The sequence below is a fragment of the Opisthocomus hoazin genome, chromosome 3 (assembly GCF_030867145.1).
Source record: "Opisthocomus hoazin isolate bOpiHoa1 chromosome 3, bOpiHoa1.hap1, whole genome shotgun sequence".
Lineage (NCBI taxonomy): Eukaryota > Metazoa > Chordata > Aves > Opisthocomiformes > Opisthocomidae > Opisthocomus > Opisthocomus hoazin.
Genome location: NC_134416.1, coordinates 75,287,721 through 75,296,319, shown reverse-complemented (window position 1 = coordinate 75,296,319; position 8,599 = coordinate 75,287,721). Strand labels below are relative to the sequence as shown.

General features: G+C 44.7%; 1 protein-coding gene across 10 annotated transcripts in view; it reads left to right on the top strand.

Moving 5' to 3' along the window:
* The first annotated feature begins 1,786 nt into the window (after positions 1-1,786).
* LOC104338159 (poly(rC)-binding protein 3) overlaps positions 1,787-8,599 on the top strand; it is a 548,717-nt gene continuing 541,904 nt past the window's right edge. For all 10 annotated transcript variants that reach the window (XM_075416693.1, XM_075416692.1, XM_075416694.1 and 7 more), the window contains exon 1: positions 1,787-2,173. The gene's annotated coding sequence lies outside the window, so the exon portion shown is untranslated. The remainder of the gene's footprint in view (positions 2,174-8,599) is intronic.

Sequence of the window (8,599 nt, the reverse complement as noted above, 5' to 3'; positions counted from 1 at the left end):
AATCTTCTTCCTCTGACTCCTGTGAGAAGCTCAAAAAAGGAACTACATCCTCTTATTTTATTCCTACTTCATACGAGAGATTTGGAAAGCTCATTATTCCTCCAGTTCCTCCGCTGCAAACCCGTAGGAAGCATCTCTTTTTCTGGAGGTGGAAAAAGGGTCCAAATACAGGATAATGTAATTGTTATTTGGTTCTGAGCACGTCTTTTTCTCTTTAATGAATGATTAATTTAGCAAAGATGTTCTGGTTCCAACCAAGACTTGGGTTCAAATTGTTTTACCCGCTCCTGTATTTCAGCTGATAGTGACTCAGAAGCCGGAGCGTGGAGGTGACTGGTGTGCTGAGAGCCCCGGTGGGAGTGCTCCAAAGGTGCCTGCAAGACCAGAGCCACTCTCTAACCGGAGAACGGAACTGGGCACGCCACGTTGACTGCCACGGGACACCGGTGGTGCGGTATCAGGCAGTTTGCCCGTCATGACATGCTCAGCTGGGCGACCTGCAGTCCTCACGGGACAGCTGGTCCGTGCACTGTCCTCTCTGCGGGCACCAAGGCCAGTGTCTAGGAAAGACTGTTACACACCCTGGTACCTCCACAAATCTCGTTCCAGATGGCTCCATCCACCGCCAGGTATCAGGAAGCGATACTAGTTTGGGTGCCTTTCCTAGCACCAGTTCACACACTGGAGCATCTCCTTCTGCTACTTGCTGTAGGTAGTCCCGCTTATCCGAGCGGAGCACAGGCGCTGAAGCACGGTTTGCACACCGCTTGCGAGTTGTGGATCCCACGGCTTGGCCTGCATTTGCTCTCGTCATTCATGGACGATGCCAATTCAAAGTCACAAGTGATAAACAGGCATGTTTACTTACAATTGTTAATAGCACTGTGGATAGAAATAAAATACTTTTTAAATGACCATTTATTTCTCTGCGCTTAAATTCTCCACTTGTGTTTTTTTCGACTTCTTTCAATCTAGATGACGAAAATGTGAAAAGGTGTCCAAAGTTTTTATATTTATCTGCTTAAAAACAACTTCCATGGTATTTATTTTTAGTCTCAGAGTCTTTCTGGGGGTGATAAGTCGGGTAAAAGCGTGCTCCTGTAACATCTAAGTGCTTGTGGGATTTTGCCAGCTGTTTCAGCCGAGCGTGGCCCTCTGACAGCCCTCAGCTGCGAGGAGCCTCCAGCAGGACCAAGGGCCAAGGCCAGCGGCGGGCCCGCTCCCCGGCCGGCCGCCCTCCTGCGCGGCAGCCAGGGCCGGCCGCGGTGTCACCGCCTCTGACGGAGACGAGCCCGGTTCTCGGCCGCCCAGCTCGTTGCGGGGCCTTCCTCGGCGGCACGCGCCGACACGCAGCGCTCCGCTCACGGGCCGCCCACCGCCTTCCCGCACGCCCAAGTTTCGCTGCCCGCGACCGAACTCCCGTGGGCGCTGCGGGGGGAAGGGGGCTCCGCGGGGCCCACCGGGCGAGCTTGGGTCCCCCGCACGGAGACGCCCGGCAGCGACCCCCGGGTCCCCCCTCGGCGGCCGGCACCGCTCGCCCGGCAGCGCTCCCCGCCGCCGCGCCCCGCCCCTGCCCCGCAGCGTCCCCGCGCCCCGGCCCGCAGCGGCGAGCGGCGGGGGGCGCCCGCGGGCGGCGGCGGGAGCGCGGGCGCGGGGGTGGCCGAGGAGCGGCGGCGGCGCCGTGAACGCGGCTGCAGAGCCCCCAGCGAGGCGCGGGAGCGGGAGCGCCGCGCCCGCCGCAGCCGCCGGAGCCGGGCGAGGAGCGGAGCGGAGCGCGGCCGCCCGGAGCCGCCTCGGAGAGGGTCGCGGACCGCGGCAGCCCCGCGGGGAGGCAGCCGGGGGCCCCTCACCCCCCCGCCGCCTCCGCCCGCCCCCGGCGAAGGGAAACAAAACAAAACCCCGGCACCGCCACGCTCTGCCTCCTGCTCCCCTTGGCATTTGGTGGTTTTTTATTTTTTGTTTTTAGATTTTTTTTTTCCTTGGGGATTCTCCTTTCTCCTGCCAGACTGACTTGCACCTCCTTGATAATTTCTCTTCCCCTCGTTTTTATACTCTTCTCCCTGCTTCCGAACCCTGTGTCTGTGTGTTCCAATACTATCACAACCTCTGCTAAAAATAGATCTTTTTATATACCCTTCCTCCTCTCTGACCCCATCCAACACCCCTTGTTAAGGTGAGTTGTGTCTTTTCATCACTTTTTTCCTTGTGTGTTGTTTTTTCGGTTTTGTTTTTGTTTGTTTTTGTTTTTTTTTTGTCTTCCCTCGCTCCCCCCGCTTAGGGCAGGTTTTAGGGAGGAGGGGATGTGGAGGAGAGAATTTCGTGGGGAGTCAGGCATGTTTGCAAAGCCTTATTTTCCCTCCTGCAGCCTCAGCATCGTTCCGGACTGCTCCCTTTTATCCCAAGGATGTAGCTAGCTGATGAAAGTGGGGAACTACTCTTCCTTGGCACTGCATGCTTTGCAGCCACAGCAACAGCAGGGAAAAAAAAACAACCCACTTCTCTTTTTTTCCTTCGCCCCCTGTACCCGTCACCCCCATTCCCTCCTCGTTTCTGTGTTTTATTTTTTTTGTTTTGTTTTTTTTTGTTTTGTTTTTTTTCTGGGGTGGGTGTTTCGGGTTTTTGTTGTTGTTGGGTTTTTTTTTTGGGGTGGGGTGCTTAGTTTCTGTTTTCAGGCAATACACAGGGGACTTGGAAAGAATTGCATGTGATGTCGGGGGCAGCGAGTGTGCGTGTGCACGTGTGCCTGGAGTGTGCGTGCGTGCGTGTGTCCATGTGTGAAGTGCATTTGTGTTTTGTGTTTATGGCATGACTGAGTGATAAAGCTTCCAAACAGGCATTGTACGTAGAGTGAGGAGCGCGGCAGAGGCTGGCGATGGAGAAATCGGTCAGGGATGCAGGAAAGCTAGAGAGCTCTCCCAGAGTTCGGTCCCTTGTGCTCCAGGACGTCTTGCCATAGATCATTACTGGCGCCTTCAAGGTGATGGCTCTTGTTCCTCTCCTGGCTTCTCAGTAGGGGAGTGCCGAGCGGGAAAACTTTAGGGCTAATGTGAACTGATAGCATTTCTGTTCCTCCAGCAGCCCAAGACACTGTTATTCCGGGGATAAGTGGGGAAAATAGTGTTGTGATCCAGAGCAAATGGATCGTTTGCTGTCACGTGTTAGTGTTCAGTGAGAAAAAGAGAGATGAAACATTATTAGTTTGGCCAGCCAGCAGAAGCATTGTAGCCTGGTTTACTTCCCCATTCAAAAGTTGGTTTAGACTGTTTTTCTTTCTTCAGCTGTTCAGCTAACTGTTCCTACTGACAACAGAAATGTGCTTCGGCAGTAAAACGGTCTATTATAAATCTGCTGGGGAACGATTTATTATTCAGAGGCAATCAAGTAATTTATCTATTTCATGGATTTTCCCCTGGTCTTTTTTTAGTGTGCTTTCAACTATGTATTTTACCTATGTGTGTGAAGTGGGGTAATATAGATTTTAGTTGCATTTTAACAAGGAGTTAAGGCATAACTTGTAGGGTGCCATTTGCAAAGTGTGACTTAATATAAAGCAAAATAACAGCCGCTAGCTCTTTTTCATGGATTTTTCACATCTCCCTTGTTTGTTTCAAAACAAGTAGCTGATTTTGCTTAAGAACTTGGAAGGAAAACTGGCTTCACAATGATACACAGTTTCAAATATTCAGAGCTCAGAATTATTACACTCATCTGACTGTGAAACTTGAATTTGTTTAGGAAATCCAGTGGACTCAAAGTACATGAAAGAGCACTTTGTATACATAGTTTTCTAACAGGTGGAATCGTTTTTGCATCTAAAAGTTTACAAATGAACTGCAAAGGTTGCTGTCACTTGTGCTTGGAGGCCTTCATGCTGTATGGATACAGGAACATTCATGTTACCTGTCTAGTTAACGCAATTCCAGAATAACCTGTCTTTCCACGTGCTGTGTAGATGACGTTCAACAAAATGAGCAGTCATGGAAACGGTCTTGTGCTGTCAAGAGTCATTTCATCATTTCTTTTTCTTGTTAGCCTAAATTAAAATATTTTACACAAGTTTTCCTTGGAATTTTTTTTTTTCCTTCTGCTGGGGCTGGCTGCGGTTGTAAAAGCAGGAAGCACGCTTGGAGTGAGTTACGCCATTCCTAACGCTTGATAGCATCGAGGGGAGAAGTACCTGATGTGCTTTGTACACCATCCATGAAGGTGTGCAGGAGTGAGAAAAGGAGATGGAAAACCAGCACAATGCACTAGCAGTGTAAATAAATAAATAAGGCTGAGGCGTGTTAGCCTGTCAGCTGCTGTTCTGCTGAGCCCTGACTGCTGGTTAAACACATTTTCTTGGTAAGCACTGCGACGTGATACAGTTTTTCTGTTTTGATCAAGTTTGCTGTTAAAATCACATGTGGCACAGGAGAGCTCTTGTTCTGCTGATAAAAATCATGCTTCTTTGTTTTAATCTAGACAAGGCTGAAGTATCCGCAACTCCTACTGAAGTCACGAGGAGTTACCTGTGTTCAGCACTGGTCAGGATTTTTTACCTAAACATATCAGGATTCAGGTTATTTCAGGGTTCAATTACCAACAGATCTGTAATATGTCATTTTGTTTAGATTTTACATTGGGTGCATACAGTATGTTCACAAGTAAATGTTTTCTTTTTACCACAGGAACACTAAAATGTGTCAGTAGATGGGAAAGTTTAGCATTGGTTTTCTCATGGGCTTTGTAAGAGAATTCTATTGGTATCCTTTAGTTGTTTGTGAAAAAGCAGTGTTTGCTTCACAAATCTAGGCACTAAGTTCCTTGCGCTGGCTGATTAGCTGTTGACATGGGTGAAGGGAAAAAAAAATAATGGATGGAATGTTTAACCAAAAAAAACCAAAAAATGACCAAGTCGTGTTTTTTTATGATAACAACTGAAAGACCAGAGTGCTTTCAGCTGGGCACGAAAATACTGAAGCAAGGTTAACATTGAGTTTGATCTGGTGATCGGTCCCATTGATGTGAATGGCAGCACATGAACACTTAGGTTATTCTATAACATGCTATCTACATTAAACATCCCTTTAGTTCACGGTTTGAGGCTTGGCTAAAACCTTAAACCTGGGATTTATTCACATCTAAAGCCTTTTTTGTTTTGCTCTTGAAACAACTTTTGTAAAGCTGTGAACTGCTATAAACAAAGCAATGGAGGAAGAGTTCCGAAGTCAGTCTGACTTTGTGGAGCTTATTGCTGTAAAAGGTGGGATTTCTCTCCACTGTTAGTGAATTGAAATGATTTTTCTTGTATTATTGCACTTTATTAGTCTGCAATGTCAGTCTAAAACACTTAGTCCAAGGAGTTTTTATTCTGTGGATGTGGTGATTCTACAAATGAAGGATGTGTATATTTTGTCTTGACCTGAACTATAATTACTCATCAGTTTCAGTAGCATTTTGTTGCAGAGCAAATTGCTGTTACATTTGGACATACTTACTGAGGAAGCTATATTGCTCCTGGATTTTCTTAAATTTTTGACAAAGGAAACGAAAACTGTCGCAATATTGCCTGGAATTTTTGGGGATGGGTTGTAGTGGTATTGTCTGTATCCATACAGAATGCAACCACAATATACCTCAAAAAGCAGTAGCATAATCCATCTGAAAACAAACAAATCCATTTTTCTCTGTAAACTCCCCTTTCTTTACTAGCTTTAAATGATACTATGTGTGTGTTTCAATCTGAGTGTATATTTGTAATTTTAAAATGTTTAGATGAATGAGGTTACTTTACACAAAGGTGACTTTTTATTTGCTACAAATATCCTTTTTGTAATAAAATAAATTTATTTTCTGCTGTACTTGCCTAGACATAGAAGAAAATTAGTATATTCCTCCTGGGAACCATGTGTAACTCTGAAGAGCCGGGCGCTGAACAGAGCTACAAGCAGTTGCCTGCCCGGTCTTGGTGAATGTGGATGAGTGTGAGGGGTGACAAGTGCTTGGGCATGGCAGGGAAAGGAAGGCTCTTGGGAAGGTGGAGTATATAACTACCTGATGCTAGAGTGGCTGCGTGCTTCGGGGCAAAAACAGCAAGTTGCTTCCTCACCCTTAACAGTGTTAAACTCCTGTCTCGCAGTTTGCATTCAGTGGTCTGCTTGGTTTTCCCTTTATATTAGAGTAGACATGGAAGACTTAATTACAGTCTGGTAGTGCTAACACAGCGCTCTGATGGCAACTGTTTGCAGGAGGTCAAATGGAAAATAATTATGCAGAGGAGTCTCCAGCTACAGTGTTTCTTCTTTGTCATGTGTTTTCATTTACTCCAGTTTTCCCTGGATTTGCATCCAGCTGTTATACCCTGCTTACCTGTGTAGGCTGGAGACTGCTTTGTGTGGAGAAAGTGTTTGTAGGAAGGGGAAAAAGAATATCATTGTTAACTTTGGAATGATGCAATGTAGCAGCTCCCCCAGACCCAGCCAAATGCGAGAATAGCTGTGGTGCTGTAGGTAAAATGTTCAGAATTTGCTTGACAAGAATACAAGATTTCATACTTCATGAGAGGAGACACATTTTTAAACACAATTCAGAGGAAATACTCTTTTCAGAATGAGACTCAGCAAGTCCCTGTGACCACTCCTGTCCTGTGGGATCTGTTTAGAGCAGCCCAGTTAATTGCTGCTTAAAGTGGGGTGGGGCTGGTTTCTCCCATTTGATTCACTACTGTAACTCCACACCTGTAACTGGGTGCCTATTCCAGTGCTGCAGTGCTATCAGTAACAAAATTTAAGCTTTGTTTATAGGGCAAAATACGCAACGCATTATTGATTTCTGCTAACGGGCAATGCTGTTAACAGGATGTATGAATCCAGTCATTTTGATTACGGATCTGTTTACCTGGTGACTTTCTCATCTGTGCATTACATATATTTAAATGCTGTGGGCACTTAATAGGCTATAAGAAAACAAAATGCTTATTTTCTGTAAATGATAGATAAAATCCTTAATTTGTTCTTGCATTTGTTTTTTGGGGGTGTGAATGGTTCAGGACGACACCTTATTTGATTAAAACGTCTCTTAGTTTGCTTAAAAATAGTTACAAAAGGATTATTAATTTTAGACAGTCTCTTCTGTATTCATTTAAAAAATATTTAGTTTCACAATGTGGTGTTAGGGTAGGCCACTGAGGTGTGATGAGAACTTAGCCCTCTTAATGACTGGTTGTTATCATACTTTCATTAATATAAATGACATGTATAGTGACAAGGTCTTTTTCAAACTTACTGGCACTTTGCATACAACAATATCTTTTATAAAGTGTCAGAGGTTATTTTTTTTTTTGTTCTGCAGTGGAAATATGAAAATTTTAAGCAAATCAGAGTGGATGAGTTATTTGAGCTCTGGTAGAATAAAACGGCCATGAAGTATGGTTCCCTTATCAGTCATACCATTGCCATCTGTTCACCTGTGTAAGTTCAGTATAAAACATCTACAAGCCAGCCTTAGCAGTTTGGGGCAATACATCGAGGTCATGATGGCTTCTTCAGTAATCTGGGTAGAGATGCCCCAGTACAAAATGACAACATGGTGAAAGACAGGGAGCTGAGAAGTAATTAAGCCCTGAGGTGGGCTTAGAAACCCTCTCAGGAAAACCAAAGAAGTCTGTCTTTCTGCAGAAGAAGTCAGCAGGTGGCCATGGTGTACTTCTAAGCTTCCTTGGACTTAAGGGCTGTTTCTATACATGACAAAATCCCAGTAGATTATCAGCAGTGCAGAATCCTAATGAAATTTATATAATCCAGCAGAGGCTGTAACAGGACCAGAAAGGGAGAACTCTGCAAGGGTAATACTTATATTTAGAGAAGAATGTGAAGGTTCCTTCTCCTGTTGTGATACCGATTGAGAAGTGTCTTCTGTTTCCGTTGTGTACCCTTTGAACAGGTTTATACATTTTGATGTATAGTAATGAATGGGGAATGATTTAGACTAGAAAAATACAGAAATTTAAACTTAAGGCTTATCTTGCACTCAGCCGTTACAGACGCATAGTCTATTGGGAGTTCTTGCTGCAGCTCTGACAAACATCTCCTAAAGTGGCACTGAATGCAGGATTTGTATGATGCTTTCCCTACCTATAAAATGGGATAGTATAGTTAAGGCAAATTTCAGCAATTCCTGGTCGTGTTAAATAGTTCCTCAACTTCCATAGGATTGCTTGCCTAAGTGAGAGACTCAGAAACAGGCTCGTAGAACAGTGACAACAGGGAAGGAGTGAAGTATCATCATTATTATTATCTCAGAGAAGCTTATCTTGTATGAGATGGCTCACGTTCCCAGCAGTCTGCATCACCAGACTAAAATTCCTTGGCACTTTCGCTTGATATCTGCAGTGCTTCACTGCTCGATTCTGTGGCAGGATAAAATAAACTTCAATTCCTTTCTAAAATCTGAGGTCTAAATAAAGAACCCATTAAATACATTAATTGTGTACAATAGTTCAGATTTCATGTTTTAGCCATGTATTTCTGGATGTCCATCTATGTGCAAGAAATTATTTTGTCTATGTTTGAATTTTCACCTAATATAAGAATACTTTAGGAGTTCTAGAAACACATAA